The sequence below is a fragment of the Dermochelys coriacea genome, chromosome 1 (genome assembly GCF_009764565.3).
Source record: "Dermochelys coriacea isolate rDerCor1 chromosome 1, rDerCor1.pri.v4, whole genome shotgun sequence".
In the NCBI taxonomy this organism is placed as follows: Eukaryota; Metazoa; Chordata; order Testudines; family Dermochelyidae; genus Dermochelys; species Dermochelys coriacea.
The window spans coordinates 325,341,438-325,360,624 of NC_050068.2; positions in this window are offsets into that span (position 1 = coordinate 325,341,438).

Consider the following 19,187-nt stretch of genomic DNA (forward strand, 5'->3'; position numbering starts at 1 on the left):
GCTGGTGTTTTACAAGGGTGCTTGGAGCTGTAATTTTGCTTTGGGTCCATCCCTAGAAATAAACAACAACGCCCTTTCAGAGACTTTTGGAACATGTTACTTAGCACCAATGTTTAATCAATAGTTCAAAGCTAATTACCTTTTGGCCACAAAAGCAGTTAATAAAAAGAACACATAATCAGAAGGCATGGACTCTCTGATAAAGTCAGTGTAGCTTAGAAAGCTATAAATGGTTTTATAATCATGAATAAAAAAGCGCACAAGGAAACGATGACTCTAACAACTCACAACTGTAATTGACTAACACTTTTATGAGATATTTCACTGACAAGTCATACAAAGGACAGGAAATCCATTCATATCTTTGTCTCACATGTAACATGCCATCCAGAGTCTTTCACTTTAGAATATTGTTTCAGAATTTCATGCTGTATCTTTAAACATCAAAAGTGCACAATTTTATAGTTACGTTCCACCGACACTGGCTTTCCATACCAAGCTTGATTTTGGACATGCATTCCTCTAACTTCCTCCAAGCAAACACTTTCTGCAGCTACATTTTCTTATGTGGTCTCCTGACAGAAAATGAATGTTTGTTTTATTTTCTAACCTTCCTTTGGAACACCATGTTATAAAAATGCCTCCATCCATAGACTTCTCATTAGTTTAATTCGTTTTTCCACAGTGAGGGCTAGCACCTTTGGGGTGTATTTTAAAAGATAGATAGTTCCATTTGAAGATATTCTGTACAAATATTTGAGGAGCCCACAGGGTCTCTTGGAGAGCATTTAAATTCCACAGGCTCCTTGGTGGGACTGACTCAGGTCTCAGCAATTCTAAATGAGCAGAGAGACCCACCAGGTCTAAGTTGTCAGTGGAGTTTAGATGTTCCATAGGAACAGAAAGAGCTTCTCATGGTACAAGCCTTCTGGTCCTACAGAATCTATAAATTCCACATGATCACATAGTGGCTCTTTGGACACTGGGCACAAGGATATGAGATGCTTCTGAATACTTTCCAATACCTGGCCTCCAGCAGCACAATCAGAATCTGAACTGTGCTGTCATTGGCTCTTGACTACAGCTGCACGCTCTTATTCTCTTCATTTGGAGGTTGGAATGGTAGCATTGGAGTTTAACTGCCTTTCTCAGGGGATCATGGTGTATATACCTACTGCTCCCTAGTCTCACTGCCTCCTGTGCCCTGATGTTCCCTCATAATATCTGTGGATAACACATAAAGAGTGTATTTACAAGTATCATTGGTTACATGAGCAGGAAGCTTAGCTGTACTCCCCTTCCCCAGGCCTCTTTGGAGAGACCTCCCCCCAAGTCTTTTCCTAGCCTTGGTCTCTGGGGTCAAACTCCTCTTGCCTTCCAAGCAGGGTATCCACAGCCGGTCCAGTACAAGGGCTACACCAGGGACACACAGTAGTGCCACGTAAAAATTAAGGAACTCAGGCTAGCCTACCAAAAGACAAGGAGGCAAACAGTCGATCAGGATCAGAGCCTCAGACATGCCACTTCTATGATCAGCTGCATGCTATTGTAGGGGGGGACCCTACCAGTATCCCAACACTCTCTGTGGACACCTGCAAGGTGGCAGCCTGTCATAAATATAAAGGGAAGGGTAACCACCTTTATGTATACAGTGCTATAAAATCCCTCCTGGCCAGAGGCAAAACCCTTTCAACTGTAAAGGGTTAAAAAGCTAAGGTAACCTCGCTGGCACCTGACCCAAAATAACCAATGAAGGGACAAGATACTTTCAAATCTGGAGTGGGGGGGAACAAAGGGTTCTGTCTGTCTGTGTGATGCTTTTGCCAGGAACAGATCAGGAATGCAAGCCTTCCAACTCCTGTTAAGTTAGTAAGTAATCTAGCTAGAAAATGTGTTAGATTTCCTTTTGTTTAATGGCTGGTATAACAAGCTGTGCTGGAGGGAATGTATATTCCTGTTTTTGTGTCTTTTTGTAACTTAAGGTTTTGCCTAGAGGGATTCTCTATGTTTTGAATCTGATTACCCTGTAAGGTATTTACCATCCTGACTTTACAGGGGTGATTCTTTTTCCCTTTCTTTAATTAAAAATCTTCTTTTAATAACCTGATTGATTTTTCATTGTTCTTAAGATCCAAGGGTTTGGGTCTGTGTTCACCTGTACCAATTGGTGAGGATTCTTATCAAGCCTTCCCCAGGAAAGGGGGTGTAGGGCTCGGCGGGGATATTTTTGGGGGAAGACGTCTCCAAGTGGTCTCTTGCCCTGGTCTTTGTTTAAAACACTTGGTGGTGGCAGCATAGGGTTCAAGGCCAAGGCAAAGTCTGTACCTTGGGGAAGTTTTAATCTAAGCTGGTAAGAATAAGTTTAGGGGGTCTTTCATGCAGGGCCCCACATCTGTACCCTAGAGTACAGCCTCAAGCAACATGGATGAGGATTTTGAGGATGAGGAAGAGGAGGAGGAGGAGGAGGAGAGTGCACAACAGGCAAGAGGAGAATCCATTCTCCCTGGCAGCCAGGATCTTCTCCTCACCCTGGAGCCAATACCCTCCCAGGGTGTATTGTTCCCAGACCCTGAATGTGGAGAAGGCACCTCTAGTGAATGCACATTTGTAATGACACTACACGGGTTAAAAGCAATTGTGTTTAATGTTTGATTTGCCCTGAACAATTGGGGCGCATTCGTGGCCAGTACAGCTACTGGAAAAGTCTATTAATGTGTCTGGGGATGGAGTGGGAATCCTCCAGGGACATCTCCATGAAGTTCTCCTGGAGGTACTCTGAAAGCCTTTGCAGAAGGTTTCTGGGGAGGGCTAACTTATGTTGTCCTCCACAGTAGAACACTTTACCATGCCAAGCCAGTAGCAAGTGGTCTGGAATCATTGGAGCAAAAAACATGGCAGTGAATGGTCCTGGGTTTTGGTTGCATTCATGCAACATTCGGACTTTATCTTTCTGTGTCAGCCTCAGGAAAGTGATATCATTCATGGTCACCTGGTTGAAATAGGGGAACAGTAAACACATTAGACCCCAGTCATGCTGGCCTGTTTGTGCTTGGCTAAAAGGGATCATCCCGGAGAATAACTACACGGGACGGGGAGTGGTGTGCTGCACATCCATCCCAAAACCGCAGCCCCTCCTTTTAAACGGCAAACACAACTGGCATTGGTTGCTATGGGAAAGGAGAGTGCTGCAGTTTGAAACCATTCCCACATGTTATGAACATGGAAGAAGCCAACCCCACGTACCCTTTGGCTTACCATGGCTTCCTGGAAACCGAATTCTGTTGCTCAGGCATGTGTGATGTGTCATCATACTGGCAGGTGCTCAATATAAAAGGCAAAATGTGACCTTGTACCTAAAACACATATGCTGTCTGCTGTGAATTGCTTGATTCACTGTGAAAGAGTCTCCCCTTTTGCTCTCAGAAATGTATCTTCTTAAAATCTACTCTCCCTTTTTCCCCCCCCTGCAGCTGCAAATGCTTCTATGTTCCCTGCATCAACTCCATCCCTGAGGTTATTGCAGATTAGAAGGTGAAAAAAACACCCTCACGATGACATGTTTTCAGAGCTCATGCTGTCCTCCCGCATTTATAGGGCACAGCTGAATGCATGGAGGCATTCAGTGGCAGAGGCCAGGAAAGCATACAGTGAGCATGTTTGGAACACACAGGAGGAGATGCTGAGGCTAATGGGGGAGCAAACGGACATGATGAGGCATCTGGTGGAGCTGCAGGAAAGGCAACTAGAGTACAGACCCCCGCTGCATCTATTGTGTAACCGCCTGCCCTCCTCCCCAAGTTCCATATCCTCCTCACCCATATGCCCAAGAACACGGGGGAGGCTCCGGGCACTCTGCCACTCAACTCCAGGGGATGGCCCAAGCAGCAGAAGGTTGTCATTCAAACAGCTTTGATTTGTAGCGTGGCTACAATAAGCAATGTGGCCTTGTCCTTCCCTCCTCCCCCACCCCACCCCGTTATCAAATCCTTTGTACACCCAGGCTACCTTTTACTAGTCAGCATTATCAGTGATCTCAAGGTTTTTTTAATAAATAAAGAATGAATGGGCAGCTGTGGTTGAAGATGGGGAGGGGGATTGGCTTACAGGGAATTACATTCACCAAAGAGCGTGGCTTTGCATCATGGACAAACACACACAACTGTCACACATTAGTCTGGTCAATCATGAAACCGTTTTTCAAAGCCTCTCTGATGTGCAGCAGGCCTCGGTGTGCTCTTCTAATTGCCCTGGTGTCTGGCTGTTCAAAATTGGCCACCAGGTGATTTGCCTCAACCTTCCATCCCGCCATAAATGTCTCCCCCTTACTCTCACAGATATTATGGAGCGCACAGCAAGCAGCAATAACAATGGGAATATTGCTTTCGCTGAAGTCTAACCTACTCAGCAAACTGTGCCAGCACCCTTTTAAACATCTGAAGGCACATTCTACCACCATTCTGCACTTGCTCAGCCTATAATTAAACTGCTCCTTACTGCTGTCCAGGCTGCCTGTGTACGGCTTCACGAGCCATGGGAGCAAGGGGTAGGCGGGGTCTCCAAGGGATAACTATTGGCATTTCAACATCCCCAATGGTAATTTTCTGGTCTGGGAAGAAAGTCCCTTCTTGCAGCTTTCCGAAGAGCTAGGAGTTCCAAAAGATGCGAGCGTCATGCACCTTTCCCGGCCAGCCCACGTTGATGTCGGTGAAACAGCCCTTGTGATCCACCAGTGTTTGCAACACCATTGAGAAATACCCCTTGTGGTTTATGTACTCTTTGGCAAGGTGATCCGGTCACAAGATAGGGATATGGGTTCCGTCTATTGCCCCACCACAGTTAGGGAACCCCATTGCAGCAAAGCCATCCACTACGACCTGCATATTTCCCAGAGTCACTACGCTTCTTAACAGAAGAGTACTGATTGCCCTGGCTACTTGGATCACAGCAGCCCCCACGGTAGATTTGCCCACTCCTAATTGATTCCCAACTGACCGGTAGCTGTCTGGCGTTGCAAGCTTCCATAGGTCTATTACCACTTGCTTGTCAACTGTCAGGGCAGCTCTCATCTTGGTATTGCTGCACTTCAGGGTGGGGGAAAGCAACTCACACAGTTCCATGAAAGTGGCCTTACACATGCGAAAGTTTCGCCGCCACTGGGAATAATCCCATACCCGCAACACTATGTAGTCCTGCCAGTCTGTGCTTGTTTGCCGGGCCCAGAATTGGCATTCCACTGTATCAACATGCCCCAATGCCTCCATGATATCCCAATTGCCACATCCCGTGCTTTCAGGAACATCTGTGTCCATGTCCTGCTCACAATCTTCCTTGTGCTGGCGGCTCCTAGCTAGGCTCTGCACATACTGCAGGATAATGCGTGAGGTGTTTACAATGCTCACAAAAGCAATTGTGCAGCTGAGCGGGCTCCATGCTTGCCATCCTATGGCATCTGTATGGATAACCCAGGAAAAAAGGTGCAAAATGATTGTTTGCCATTGCTTTCAAGGAGGGAGGGAAGGAGGGAGCAAAGGAGGGGAGACTGATGACATGTACCCAAAACCACCCGCGACAAAGTTTTTGCCCCCTCAGGCATTGGGAGCTTAACTTAGAATTCCAGTGGGCAGCGGGGACTGTGGGATAGCTACCCACAGTGAACCACTCCTTGAGTCGATGCTAGCCATGGTATTGAGGATGCAATCAGCCAACCTAATGCACTTTATACAATCGACTGTATAAAATCGCTTACTAAAGATTGACTTCTATAAAATTGACCTAATTTTGTAGTGTAAACATGCCCTAAGGCCTGGTCTACGCTGGAGGGGCGCAAGCTAAGTCAGTCTAAGTTATGCAACTTCAGCTACGAAAATAGCGTAGTTGAAATTGACCTACTTAGAGCTACTTACCATGGTGTCTTCACTGCAGTGGGTTGACTGCTGACAGTCCCCCGTCGACTCCACCTACACTTCTCTCTCCAGTGGACTACTGGAGTCGACAGGAGAGTGCCCAGAGGTCAATTTATCATGTCTTCACTAGACACAATAAATCGCCCTTCGCTGGATCGATTGCTCCGGAGGCAAGTACCAAGTACTGGAGGTAAGTACCATTGCTGACTCAGTGAGAAATATGTCAGCTATTGAGAAATAATGACATTTTCCACAGCTGCTGATTTTCCTTGGGTCTCTTTCATCCCAGAACTGATTAGACTTTATCTTGTTTTGCTAGTGCTATCAGACACTATTACTATCTAAGGTGGTTTGGCCACGAACATGGGAACTGAAATGTCAGATCTGATCAGTAGTACATCTGGTGCAGTATACCATCCCTGGCAGTGGCCAGTACTTTAAAAGAGGGTGCAACAAACCCTCAGATTGGACAATTTTGCAATAGCATCAGAGAAGTTTTTCCCTAATTTCAAGTGGTTATCAGTTGGCTTATGTCCTGCAGCATGAGGGTTTATCTCCTTATACATTTGTATTTTCACTAGTATAATTGCAGACATTTTTATCATTCATTTTATTGTACTGAAAGGTGCTCATTGCCGCCAACCCATGACTCTTGGATCCAAAGATAATCACAGACCTCATTAAAGCCAATGGTCATGCCAACCACCCTCTTTCAGGCTCAACAGAAGGAGCAATCAAGCTCCCTCATATAGTAAAAAACAGCTAGAGGATGTGGGATGAGCATCCAAAGTGCTAGCCTACAGGGCAGGGCAGAGCTAAGCTGTGTGGAGTGAGGGGTGTCCTGGTTGCAATGGCAGGAATATCAGTAGCATGCTGTATGATTTGGAGGCAGAAAGACAAGAGGAGTTGTGAATGTGACTCGAGGGGAAGCAGAGAGACAGATTTCAGAGTAGCAGCCGTGTTAGTCTGTATTCGCAAAAAGAAAAGGAGTACTTGTGGCACCTTAGAGACTTTCTTGGGCACAGAGCTTGCTTGGGGATTTCTGAGCAACAAAGCTGCCTGCTGCTGTTTGTTTCTACTGTGTTCAGAGAGACAAGACATTGGGAACTTTCTTTGCAAGTAAACAAGAGTATGCTAAGACTATATCTGACTTGTGTCATTAATTTGTTGTCGTAACAGAAACAATCTTAGCCCCAAATTCTGGCTAGCCACTTAAGCCAAAGGTCCAAAAATATAATTGTCTAATCCGGGGTGGCCAACCTGAGCCTGTGAAGGAGCCAGAATTTACCAATGTACATTGCCAAAGAGCCACAGTAATATGTCAGCAGCCCCCCATCAGCTCCCCTGCCCTGCTCCCAGCACCTCCCGCCCACCAACAGCCCCGCCCCCTCCTTGCCTCTCCGCACCTCCTGATCAGCTGTTTCGTGGCATGCAGGAGACTCGGGGGAGGGGAGGGGGGAAGAAGCGAGGGCACTGCAGGCTGAGGGGAGGGGGTGGGAAGGGGTGGAGTGGAGGCAGGGCCTGTGGCAGAGCCAGAGGTTGAGCAGTGAGCACCTCCTGGCACATTGGAAAGTTGGCGCCTGTAGCTCCAGCCCTGGAGTCGGTGCCTATACAAGGAGCCGCATATTAACTTCTGAAGGGCTGCAGGCTGGCCACCCCTGGTCTAATCCATTTTAGTATCCTCCTGAGTTCTTTGCCTGCATACCTTGTGGAACTGAATTTTATGTTAAAAAACAAACCTATTTCTTTTCATCACATTTAAATTTGTTACTTTTTAATTTCTTTGAGTGTCACTTTGCTCTTTTATTACAAGAAAGGATACATAGGACCAATGAAATGAACTGCCTTATACCATTCATTATGTCTCTCTCTCCTAATCCCTTATTGATCTCCTAAACCAGTTCTAATCCTTTCTATCTGTTCTCCAATGGAAGCGTTTCCACATCTCTAGTCATTTTCATAGCTCTGAACTGGAACTTTTTATTTCTGCTGTCTTTATTAATTGGGGGTGATCAGAACTGATTACAACTCTAGTGAAGTTGTACTACTGATTTATATAATGGTATGATAAAATTTTCTGATTTATATAATGGTATGATAAAATTATTCTGAAAACAATCAGACAAAATGAATGGCTGAGTGACTACATCAGTATACAGTAGAATTTTTCAGCATCATGAGATGTCTCTAATTCTGTGCATTTCTAATGACCAAGACAAGCGTATTAACTTCCGTTAATCACCAACTCAGTCCTTGGACTTTTCCCTTATCTTATTCTATTCACATGTATGGTGAAAGACATTTTATCAGAAAGATAAAACAATACAATACAGTTCTCACCTGTTTTTTTCTGGTAGTTTCTTGAGAAACTGGTCTTGGATTGATATCTGACCGTTACAATGAAATTCAGTATTATGCAGAAATATTAACCACTGAAATGGTTTGTGTCACAGGCAGAATATTCTGCATTATTTCTATTTCACCTTTAAGTAAGATAACAAATAACAATAAATCAATCAATATAAACACTCAAGGAATTTCTGCCAGTAGTTACTGAAATGTAGATTTCAGAGTAGCAGCTGTGTTAGTCTGTATCTGCAAAAAGAAAAGGAGGACTTGTGGCATCTTAGAGACTAACAAATTTTTTTGAGCATAAGCTTTCGTGAGCTATAGCTCCCGATAAAGTGAGCTGTAGCTCACGAAAGCTTATGCTCAAATAAATGTGTTAGTCTCTAAGGTGCCACAAGTCCTCCTTTTCTTTTTGCGAATACAGACTAACACAGCTGCTACTCTGAAACCTGTGTGGTGTGTGCAAATCCTGTGTGGTGTGTGCAACAGCTGGCTATTAGTAGAGATGAATCCAGGTCAAATCTGCAAATCCATAGCTGATTTCATACACTCTGAAGTTTGGGGATGGAGGGTGTTTAGATCCAGAGTTTGGTTTGGGTCATTATAAAGATAAGGGACATTTGCAATTGATTTGCCCTGTCATTAGCACTTAGTAAATAATCTGCTGATGATACACAAGAAAGCATAGAATCCACCTCCTTCTTAGATGCATTGGCTCTGCAGTGCTAGGGGGTAAAGGTAATAATACTTCGGTCATGTCTACACTATAAACTTTGGTCCATGAAGGTTACATCGGCATACAGCCTCTGAAATTTGTATTGCTCAGGCACACATATACTAGGCTGCTTGCATTGGTGCTGCATGTACTTACCAGGAGTGTTTATGCTGATGCAAAGTGTGGTGCACTGCAGGCAGGTATCCCAATGGGCCACGTGCCACATCTGGTGCAATGGCTTTTGGGAAATTTCCCACAACATGCTGGGGGATAGAAATGACTCACCCAGGGGTCTATGGGAGCTAGGGGTCAAGTTCCCAGCATGCAACTTTCTCCATCCCATAATGTCACCCCATCCCATAATTTTCATGTCATTTTTAAAAATCCCACAAACCTGCACAGGACTTTTTGGTGTCTGCCCTCTCTGAGAGAAGCATGGAGCCCACACAGCTCTGCACTATTCTCATGAATGATGCAAATGCAGGATGCACTACTCTCCAGGATATGCAGAGGTGCAGGAAGAACCACAACAGTGCGGGACATGAGGATTTCTTGGAGGACCCTTTTTTAAGGTATGTAGCAAAAAACAATTCAAACTTGTTGGTGGCTTTCATGAAGCAGCTGCAAACGGTGGAGCGCTGCTTTGGGGCCCAAGATATGAGCACTGGCTGGTGGGATCGCATAATAATACAGGTTTGGGACAATGAGCCATGGCTTCAGAACTTTTGGATGTGAAAGGCCACATTCCTGGGTCTGTGTGCCAAGCCCAACCCAGCACTCCTGCGCAGGAACACCAAAATGAGACCTGCATTGACAGAGGAGAAGCAAGTGGTGATCGCACTTTGGAAAGTTGCAACACTGGATTGCTACTGGTCAGTGGGAAATCATTTCAGAGTTGGAAAATCCATAGTGGGGGCAGTTATCATGCAAGTGTGTAGGGCCATTAATCATCTCCTGCTATGCAGGACTATGATGCTCAGCAATGTGCAGGATATAGTGGATGGATTTGCAATGATGTGGTTCCCAAACTGTGGTGTGGCAATAGGCAGCACACATATCCCTATTTTGGCACCATCCCACACCAGGGTTGCTTCACTGTTATCAATGTGGGCTGCTCAGGGAAGGTACATGATGCTTGCATCTTTAAGAACACAGGATTGTTCAGAATACTGTGAGCAGGGACGTTCATTCCTGACCAGTGGATTACCATTGGTGATGGTGAAATGCCAATAGTGATTCTGGAGGATCCAGCTTATCCCTTGTTCCCCTCGCTTCCTCAGCCTCCTCGCTGTTCACGGCAGGGATCTGTGCCTTGGGCTACTCCAAAGAATTTGCAGGGCGGAGGGGTTGGGCGGCTTTATGCAGCTCTTTGTAAAAGTGGCAGGTCTGCAGCTCAGCCCAGATCTGTTGTTGGCCTCCCTGGCCTTATAGCATCCTTGGGAAGTTCCTTTCTTTTCACACAGCACTGCTGCTGATCCCTGTTGTACCCCTTTGCCTGAATCCCCTGTGCAATCTGCTTGCAGATGTCTAGTGTCTATGGCTGATCCTTAGCTGTGCTTGCACAGCTCCTCCCTCCACAGGTTCAGGAGAGCCAATAGCTCCTGTCTACTCCAGGCAGGAAGTTGTCTAGTGAGTGAAGCCTGCATGATCGGTTGGACAGCTGCACACAAGAGTGAGCTTCCAGGTGTGCTTGCCAAGTTGGGCAATCAGGAAAAGGCGTTTCAAAAACACATGTGCGGGGGGGCGGGGGGGTGGTTAAAGGGTAGGGTGGCTTCTGGTCTCCATGACCCCTCAGCAGTGTAGCTAAAAATGGGCTCAGGGTCACTATTGCAGGGAATGAGCCATTGTGAGACAGCTGCTGGAGGACTATTAGTGTTGACATAGGTCATGCAGTGTCTACCCTGGCATTGTGTTAACTTCAATAGGTCAACCAAGACCATACACTGTTTGGGGAGGTGGTTTTATTGCATTGTTGTAACAGGACATTGACCTCAACCAGAGACATATATGAGTGTAGAAACATGCACACATAGGTAGACACCAGGCAACTTACATGGACCTAACTCTGTAGGGTAGACCAGGCCTTATTTTAGTCACCAAAGTGAATAGTTACGACACTGGAAACTGATCTGTTGAGTAAGGAAGTGCAATTTTTATAAAGTTGCTTTTCAAAATAAAATTGTACCTTAAAGCTATACGCCTTGTCTAATATGAATCTTTTGCCCATAACTTGCACAGTTTGAGAGTGAGTGGCTTACACCTGTGACTATTCTGAAGGACAGTAGATTCAATAGGTGTAACCCAAACTAGGGATCAAAGGTCATGGGGCATGCTAGAGAAGAGTTTATAATCTGGTTTCATTGAGAGCTTAGCTTGGGTGAACCAATTCTACACAGTGAGTGAACCACACAAACACTAACATTGTTCTTTGGAATAAAAAAACCAGCTGGTTTCATTTTGCCCATTCTGCAAAATGAGCAGAGACTGATAGAAAGCCAAGAGCTCATAAGAGTCCTAGAGAAATATTGGGAAATATGTTCATAGAATATAAAGGTTAAGGGCCATCTTTGATATAATTCACTTGGCTTAAGGAAAAACATGGGCTAACATAGCTGTAGATATGCAGTATTATATAGCCCTACTGTTTGTGGATAGTGAACCACAGGTAGCCCAGGGGCACATGAAAGTGTGATTATTAGAAGCATGATGACAGGTCTGTACTCAGACAAGGTACACGTGAGTCTGTTATATATTTACTGTATGGTATTTTTGTAATAGCTTTAAAGATATTTTAATAAGCAACCTCAGTGTACCTGATTGCATCAGTGTGCCTGTAAAGACAGGGTCAATAAGGAGCTGCTCAGAGCATGCTATGCAAATAAACAGAATTTGCATTTGCTTTGGGGAAGTTGCTTACCACACTCCCTTCTGCAGCTCCATAGCCAGATGCATTTCATCTGTCTAGTTCTGACTATTTACAATTATTGCTTATTTTGTGGCATCCTCTTTATTTTCTAACCTATGCCAAATAAATGTTGCTTTTATTTAACATACACGAAATTAGACTAGGGCCAGATTTTAAAGCTATTTAGGCACCTAAAGATACAGATCGATGCCTAGTGTGATTTTCAAAACGCCCAGGAAACCCAACTCCGATTTATTTCAGTGGGAATTAGGCATCTAACGACTTTTGAAAATCCCACTTGGTGCCTATCTGTATCTTTAAGTGCCTAGATACCTTTGAAAGCCTGGCACATAGTGACTTAAATTGCTGGAAGCCTCAGAGAGAAAGGAAGCTGACTAACCACAAGAGAGGTGCAAACAGGAATTAGGTAATGGTGTGAGAATTCAGTCAAGGGCAAAAGGGTTTGTGATTCCCTTCCTCAGTGGTGCTGCAAGGAACCTGGCATGGCCCAAAGTGGATGGGGCAGAGCCAAGTAACAGGAGTGTGCTAGGCCCAAGTTCCAGGTGCCTGTTACAAATAGCTAACAAGGATGCTAGTATAGATAGCAAGGGTCAGGTTCAAAAAAGAGTAAATTACACCTTTTTCTGCCATCCTTTCCCCTGTTCTAGAAGGATTATTCACACTGAGGGAGGACCTGCAGTGACACCATTATCACCGTCTCTGGGAGTTTCAGTCAGGTGGGAGCAGCTTTGAGGTAATACGGAAGCCCTGCTGATGAAAGAAGCTGCTGAGGGGAAAATGCAAATCTGTGTGTAACCAGAACCTCCTGGGGGTGGTGCTCTGTCCCATCTAGTGGGACTGAGACCACTTATAGAGAGTTTATGAGTCTGCTCTACAGCATTAGCTAACAAGCATATGACTTTTAGCTCATGCAGTACAGCAGGGGTGGGCAAACTTTTTGGTCCGAGGGCCACATCTGGGTGGGGAAATTGTATGCAGGGCCATGAATGTAGGGCTGGGGCAGGGGGTTGGGGTGCGGGAGAGAGTGCAGGGTGTGGGAGGGGGTGCGGTGGGCAGGAAGGAGCTCAGGGCAAAGGGTTGGGGCAGAGAAGGGGTGAGGGGAAGACGAGGGGGCTCAGGGCAGGGGGTTGGGGTGCAGAGTGTGGGAGGGGGCTCAGGGCAGGAGGTTGGGGTGCAGAAGGGGTGCAGGGTGCAGGAGGGCACTCAGGGCAGGGGGTTGGGGTGCAGGAGGGGATCAGGACAGGGGGTTGGGGTGCAGGAGGGATGAGGGGTGCAGCAGGGGGCTCAGGGCAGGGGTATTTGGGGTGTGGGCTCTGGCCCGGCATCGCTTACCTGGAGCAGTTCTGGGGTGGCAGCAGCGCTGCAGGGCTAAAGCAGACTCCCTGCCTGCCCTGGCCCTGTGCCACTCCCAGAAGTTGCTGGCACCACGTCCCTGCGGCCCTTGGGGTGGGGACAGAGGGCTCCATACGCTGCCCTTGCCTGCAGGCACTGTCCCTCGCAGCTCCCATTGGCCGGGAACGGGGAACCGTGGCCAATGGGAGCTTCGGGTGTGGAACCCACAGGTGAGGGCAGCACACAGAGCCCTCTGCCCCCCTCCCCAGGGGCCACAGGGACGTGGTGCTGGTGGCGCGGGGCCCACACCAGCGTGGGGGTGGCACTCCTGCAGGCCAGATCCAAAGCCCCAAGGGGTCAGATTCAGCCTGCGGGCCGTAGTTTGCCCGCCCCTGCAGTAGAGGCTCATGCACTAAGCTCCAGAGGTCCCAGGGCCAATCCCACCCCCCAACAACCGGGATCTGTTGGTGTTACATATGCATTCCATAGTCACCTTGGCCATACAGCCTGTAGGGGCTATGATAACCTCTCTCGGTCCCTCCCCCAAAGAGGCTGATTGCAGGAAGTTTCTCTGTCCACCATCTCTCACACTATCTGTCTGCAGGCCCTCAGCTGGTAACTACGCCTGCTGAACCCAGCACATCCTCATACGGCTGAAATCTTCTTTTTTTTGCTTTTGCTTTATTGTACATGTGAGATGTGTGAGAGATGATGGGTTTCTTTGTTCTTCTAGGAGAGTGATCAGAAGCCACAGGGCCAGGTCCACATTCATGGAGAAATGTGAATAGAATTATCAACAAAAACACAACAGCAACAAAAATGATTGACTGAAAGCAGCCAGCTCCAGGAACGCAATGGAAATATTCCTGCTAACAATTGAAGACATTCATATTTTCTACACAATATGAGCACGCTGCTATATCCAAGTATGTGTGATATGATAGGTCAGAGCCTTTGCTTGAGGTTGTGCAGCGTCTTCCCCCAGCCCTGCATATATCTAAGAGTGCATTGTCTCTCCCCAGCCCCACTCCATGCTAGACAAACCCACCATTAAAGGGATATCCTTGGAGCAGTTGTTGGAGGAGTTTCTCTGACAGTATGACTTATACGGAGCAGTGCCGCAAAGGAGCCAGAGGTGCTGGAATACAAGGCCCAAGGGTGGATAGCCCTAGCCTCTTGCAGATCCCACAGAGTCTGCCTAGATTCTGGGCTATGTGTGGGTGTTGGGACCAAAGCCACTGGCTATTCCTCAAGGGTACAAACCCTGCCCTTTAGGTGAACCAATCCAAGGAAGGCTCTGCCAGGGGAATTCTGTGAAGTTTTACACCCCAGAGCCCTGTCTTCCAACCATTTCCAGGGGTAAGGCAAATCCAGACCTATTTTTTTCTGTATTGGAGCTATTTATTCCTCCCAGGACTTACCCTGTGTTAAAATGGCGTGGAGAAGAAGTGTTATTATCATTGTACAAGGCACTGGTGATAGCACATCTGGAATAGTCTGAGCAGTTCTAGTCTCCCATGTTTAAGAAAGATGAATTCAAATGGGAACAGATTCAGGGAGGGGTATTTGGATTATCAATGGAGTGGAGAACCTGCTTTACGAGAGGAGACTTAAGGAGCTTAGCTCGTTTAGCCTAACAAAACTAAGGCTGAGGAGAGATCTGACTGTTGTCTATGAATACATCAGAGGGATAAACACCAAGGGAGGGAGAGGAGTTATTTAAGTTAAGGGCCAGTATTGCTACAAGAACAAATAGATATAAACTGGCCATCAACAAGTTTAGGCTTGAAATTAGATGAAGGTTTCTAACCATCAAAGGAGTGACATTCTGGACCAGCCTTCCAAGGGGAGCAGTGAGGGCAAAAAAACAAACTTATTTCAAGACTGAGCTTGATAAGTTTATAGAGGGAAGGGGATGATGAGGTTGCCTACAATGACAAATGGCCCATCCACAACTGCTTTTAGCAAATATCCCCAACAGCTGGAAATGAGACACTAGATGGGGAGGGCTCTGAGCTACTACAGAGAATTCTTTCCCAGGTGTCTGGCTGGTGAGTCTTGCCCACATACTCAGGGTCTAACTGATCACCATATTTGAGGTCCGAAAGGACTTTTCCCCCTGGTCAGATTGGCAGAGACCTTGGGGGTTTCCCCCTTCCTCTGCAATGTGGGGCATGAATCACTTGCTGGTTTGAACTAAAGTAAATCGTGGAGTCTCTGTAACTTGAAGTCTTTAAATCACGATTTGAGAACTCCAGTAACCCAGCCAGAGGTTATTGGCCTATTGCAGGAGTGGGTGGGTGAGGTTCTGTGGCCTGCGATGTGCAGGAGGTCAGACTAGATGGCTGTGATGGTCCCTTCAGCCTCCAAGTCTATGAGTTTGCATAAAGCATTAGAGTGACTAGTTCTGTACCAAAGCACGGAGCAAGCCAAGCTCCAGTGTTTTGCCCTCCCTGATTCCCCAGGGACCATCAAAACCAGACCTGGGGTACTTTATAATTTGGCTTCCACTCACTGCCATGATTCTCAATTCATTGTGATTTCACATGCCACTAATGCCTGTTGTAGTGCAGATTGTGCATGGTGCTGTATCTAGACTCTGAGTACAAATATGGTTAAAATGATGCCAGGACCCAACAATTCTAGTAAATTTTTTGAACGTCGTTAAAGATCTTTTATTGCTGAGAAACTCACTTCTTTCAAGAAGCAAGCGTCAAATGAAAATGAAGAAACTTCACATTTTAAGAAAAATTTGGTCAATTTTAAAAAAGTAAAATAATTGAAATATTTTATTAAACATTCTGGGGTTTGTATTCAGAATCACCAGGCATCATTTGTAATACTGGCAGTGAAGGATTGCAAAACTCTGCACTATGAAAGACAAAGTGCTGCACGTTGCTTTTGTGGCATTGGTGGTATAATGTAAATATATACATTTTAATCATCAGCCCAAAATTGCTGCCTTACTAAACTTTACAACCCTCAGAATGTCATAAAAATGACTTAAAATGCCAGCATACAGTAAAGAAATCTGAATTAAAAGTGACCTGGACTGGGATGGCTCTCAGTACTAGTTAGTTACTGGAAATTTCCACTTCCTCCTTACTGTGAACCAACAAAACTGCACGGGGCACAGATTGTGCTTGGTATGCTTTCTTTACATGGCAGCAAGAGCCCTTGAGTAAAGTGATGGCAGAAGCTTCTGAGGCAATTAGGTGTGTGATTTACCCCAAAGTGGCGGTCATCAAAGATGTTCCTGAAGTAATTGCTGGCTTTGAGAGAATGGGGTCTCCAAACTGTGCCGGGACATGCAGCTCACATCCGATGAAATGAGCTATAGCTCACGAAAGCTTATGCTCAGATAAATTTGTTAGTCTCTAAGGTGCCACAAGTACTCCTTTTCTTTTTGCGAATACAGACTAACACGGCTGCTACTCTGAAAAAAATTCTTCTGTTGACCTAGCAGTGTCTATACCAGGACTTAGGTCAACATAACTATGTTTCTCAGGGGGATGAATTTTTCACACACCTTAGAGCAACCTAAAACATATGGTTCAGAAGTAGACCAGGCCTCAGAAGTTTCCTTGAGATCTCCCATCCAAGTACTGACCTGGCTTGTCTCTGTTAAGGAGATGTGGCAGGACAAGAGCACAAGATTGCAACAAGCAATTTCTCTGGGTTTTTATTCACGTGTATTCATCTATATTAACCTCTGCAAACCACTAAAAACAATTCCCCAAACATCATTACGCAATCTCACAGAGAACTTAAGGAAACCACTCTTATCATGCTGCTTGAGTATAGGCTCAATGGTCAAGGCTACAGTGAAATCTTCATATTCTTGTAAAAGTTAATGGAAGTTAGTTATTAAAGCTTCCCATATAACTACATCTTCCACCAGTATATAGGGAAATTTTGAAATGAAGAACAGCAATAGCTGCTTGCACTGCCTCAGAGAAACTTTGGGGTTGCTTTCTGCCTTGAATTTCTTGGATACCTTCTTCTAAAGGGCTTCACAGAAAACACAACAGGTAGGATTCAGAACTACCAATCTGTATGCATGATGCATAAATTAGTTCTAAGAGCATGACATACATGCTTTACGTTATATAATTTCTTGAGAAAGATAAAAGCCTTCTTTACAGAATTTGTTTATTTGTTTCTGGTTTTTGTATTATATACATATGTATTATATTTGTAATACAGTGAGGGGAAAAATCCTACAGAAACTTCAAACAGCTATGTATTTAACAGTTTCAAATAACAGCATGCATACAATAAGATGTGCTTTATCAAAGACTTCTTAGATATTTTAGGGGATTAGTACTGAGATAGAGTCTTGTATAGGTGACAGATGTTAGCCATATTGCTTAATGCACTATTAGAAAGTGTTCAGATACAACGGTGATTTGGTCAATACAAGAACTTATGTAGAATAGACTATTCTTTCTAGGTTGCCAGTTCAAATCCAACCTTGGCTAACATTGAGTGAAAGTTGTTATCGTTTGATGGCTGTTCTGTGACTGCTGTAATCTCAGTCCATTTCCCAGTGCACAGGCCTCCACATTACAAAAGCCACTAACAGAATTGGAACTAGATGGCAGTCTCAGTGGGAAGATTAAATGGCAGAAACACTTTGGCAAGGTAGCGTAGGAAACTGACATTAGGCTACTTCTTGATGCTGCATCTTTTCTGGGGCTATGTAGAGGACATCAGTCTCCAGGACAATCCAGCATTACATTTTCTTTCAAATGTTTAAAGTAATTAACGATAAAGAGGGTTGGAAAATGAAGCTTAAAATAATTAATTCCTAAGCAAAATGCAAGCGATTCTGGGATTTTAACTTCTTGAACGTACACAAGGATAAAAATCAGAGGAAGCAGTAGAAGGACAGTACTGTGTGGGGTACCGGATAGATTCCTGATACAACATATAAGAGAAGGAAACACAGATGTAGAAATGTAGAACTCAATGTTATTCAGTGACATTCACCTTGAGGAACAAGAAATCCCCTTCAAGATGGAAGAATTTTAAAGCACCGGGACTGTAGTTGAAAACCTAAGGGACACTTTTCAAAATCTACTAAGAATGAGGCTTAACATATTTGGGTTTCTATGAGGGAGAGCCTCTTATCTTGAACAAGACAAACTTTAAGAAAACAACTGTGCTATTGTAAAGAATCAACTGGAATAGTGAAGTGGAACTGAGCACAGGAGAGTCCTGAAGAAACATACTCAATGTACTCTAAGCTCAGTAAATTAATTTACCACTCTGGAAGATAAAAGAAGGGCAATAAAACCAAAGTGCTCACTAAGGAATTCATAAATGCTGCAGCACCAGGGGAAAATGTCTGAGAGATGTATAAGTATAGCCAATGTTTTAATATTTATTTTCTGTGAGTGTTTCAAAGAATTAATACAGTGCATCAGATGTGACATACAAAGCACAGAACTATTGAAGAAGGAATTCCAATAGCATTAGATCTTGCAACATGAAGCTTAAAAGATTCATACACAGATTCTCATATATTAGGATATATAACAACCCTCAAATCTCCGATGAGGAAAATTCTGATCTGGAAACATGTCTAGAACATGCAGATTAAGGATCAATAAAGAAAGAATACAATAAAACACCACATCTATTTAAACACCATCAGCCTCAGGTCAGGGGCCCTGATCCAACTGCTCAGATACTACGGTGATGGGCAGGAGTATAAAACTAAAGATAGATAGGCACTGAAGTCAATGGAAAGACTCCTGTTGACTTCAGTGGAATTTGGGTCAGGATCTAGAAGAATAAACCAGCTATGGCTGGACCTAGGTTTTAATTATTTTTGTCTGATGGAGTGCTCAATGGCTTAGTTTCAAATTTTGGAGAACATTTTAGATCTGATTTTTTGTAGTAAAAAGTTTTTTCAACTGTTATATCATCTAAGAAAATATTTTCTCAAGCCATTGCC